At 33.0% G+C, this 2583-nt stretch overlaps 1 protein-coding gene across 1 annotated transcript in view; it reads left to right on the forward strand.

The window, feature by feature from the left end:
- The window catches only part of LOC106684287 (Vesicular glutamate transporter), a 137003-nt gene that overhangs the window by 120799 nt on the left and 13621 nt on the right, over positions 1-2583 (forward strand). The gene's annotated exons all lie outside the window — the stretch shown is intronic.

Genomic DNA, 2583 nt, shown 5'->3' on the forward strand with positions numbered 1-2583 from the left:
AGGGAGCGTGAGTGCCTCTCTGGCAGCTTTGTCTGCGAGCTCGTTACCAACAAAGATATGGTTTGAATGACCTCTACCTTTCTCTTGTTAGTACAGGTATAAGCAGAATATGTTATTATAGGGCCTATTACAGTTTTGTAAAGATTAATTCATTTTTTTATGATAATTTAGAATTTCTATTAAAGCACGGGACCATCTTCCTGATGATGCCTTCTACTTCCCAAAAATTCGAAAACTCAAAAAGATTTAATTTTAGAACCTATTTAAAAATTTGGAGAATGCGATATAACATTTTACTCGAAAAATTACTAAAACCTAATTACAATACCTTAGAAGTTTTTTTAATGTTTATGGCGGTTTACACCTTTACAACGCTTGGAATCAAAAAAGCCCCCAAAAATGCCCGTTGTAAATTCGTCTTAAAATCTGATTTAATATCAAAATCCGTGAAAAATTCCAAAACTTTAATCAGTGCAGATGAAAATCTCACAGCTTTAAATTAAGCTAAAGATATTAAATTGAAATTTAACATTTTCTGACAAAACTGGAGAATAAAAATAAATTAGGACTACATCTGGACAAATGACTGACATGCTCATACAAGACTGAAAAGAAAGGAAACTGCTCGTCGATTTCGATTCTATTACAGCCCTTACCAGACAAACGGTCTAAATTGCCAATCCATAACAAAAGACTGATTTACATTACTGTTATAAGGCCTATCTGACTACGGAGTAGATCTTTGGGGCTCCACTAAACCATCGGATTCCTATCGTATCCAATCCTTACAATCCAAAATCCTTGGTAAGATCCTTAATGCTCCTTACTTTGTCACAAATCATTTCATCCATTAGGTCCTCAATGTTCCCGATTTGGCCAGAACCAGATACCAATTTTCCCCAACCATCCAAACCCACTTGTTTCTAACCTGACTTCTCCTTCATCACCTGATAATCCTAGACATCTGAAAAGACGATTATTGGAGATCTATCAATGGGTAGATTCTCCACATGTTTGTATCACGTCATTTTATAACTTATAGAAAACTTACTAGTTGTATATATTTTTATACAGTTTTAAATAACAATAAATGAATTTAAAAAAAATTCTTTGTACCATGATATTTTATATAGTGTGCGTATGTGCTATGATGCACTAGTAAGTAATAATAAGCACTGATGGGAATCTAAAGTTGAATTTAGCGATGACATGTTGCAAGGGCTTAGTTAAGTTATGGCTGTCAGATTACTGCCATGTCCCTGACTAACGAGGAACCTACGAGAATTGACGTGAGCTATCCTCGGATGTGGTATGTCAACAGGGGTTGTCACCCATAGCAACTATATTCTAGATTTATTGATCTCTATATTTATAGTAAATCTATACCTATATATTTAATATACATTTTAAAATTATTAACTATCGTTCAAAATGAATTGTCAATAGTTAACCGTACATTAATATGAGGAGAAGATAGTCGGGGGAGCGGTCACCAAAAATAGACACATTTCATTAAGTTGATTTAAATTTTTTAATTATTTTTAAACATTATTTACATATTTTATTATGTTAATTTTGATTTCTCATCATTTAAATTTTCTTCCTCACCTTTTATTATGTTTATTTCGTTATTTACATTAACACTGTATGTTTTTTATAGTATTGTTATAATTTATTCTGTATAATTCTTACATCTAAAATGTTATATTTCATCTTCAATTAGTACTAACTGGGGAGTGGGTAGCTCATTGGTAAGGCAATGGACTACTAACTCCAAGGACCCGTGTCCGAATCCGGCTGTAGCAGATAATTATTATCTGTTATTATCTGCACTCCTGATCCTTTATGGGTTGAAGCGGTACAAATATAATTTATTTTTTTAATTAGTACCATCTACTACCTACTCAATTTATTGTCAAGTATATTTCCAAGTTTGTTTGTAATTATTTTATTTTTCTGTTTATCTGAACACTGTAGTTATCTCGTTTTTTTTTTTTTTTGTTTGCTTTTTCAGCCCTGAAGACTTGAAATTCAGGTCGAAACGCTGGCACAAATAAATAAGATTTTTTTTTTTTTGTGTGGGTATCTTTGCTGATCGCACCCCAACCATATTCTCATATCAATAAAAATTATTGAGGAAGAAATCTCCTTGGGACCAAACAAAATCCCCATTGCTTAAAATAAATCTATAGAATAATAATTATTTTATTTTTAATAATTCTGTTTTATACATGTATATAAATTTCCAAATTTTAAAAACATTCTGGCCCTTTCTATTGGCTATTTTCAATCTATTTTCTTCTTCTGCACCCGTCATATTATTAAAATTTTTTGTTTTCATTAATACTACTTTAAAATTTGCTTCCAAAAAATAGTTCCAGTCGGTCGATTTTAGCGGAAAAGTGTCTTGTCACGTCCCAGGTATACTAATCCCTGAATATGTAATTTCACATTCCTACGACTTTTTGCGTTTTTAGCAAGGCTGTTCAAACACACACGCACGCACGCACGCACGCACGCACGCACGCACGCACGCACGCACGCACGCACGCACACACACACACACACACACACACACACACA

This window comes from Halyomorpha halys, unplaced genomic scaffold (genome assembly GCF_000696795.3).
Source record: "Halyomorpha halys isolate HHAL.00 unplaced genomic scaffold, Hhal_1.1 Scaffold567.1, whole genome shotgun sequence".
Lineage (NCBI taxonomy): Eukaryota > Metazoa > Arthropoda > Insecta > Hemiptera > Pentatomidae > Halyomorpha > Halyomorpha halys.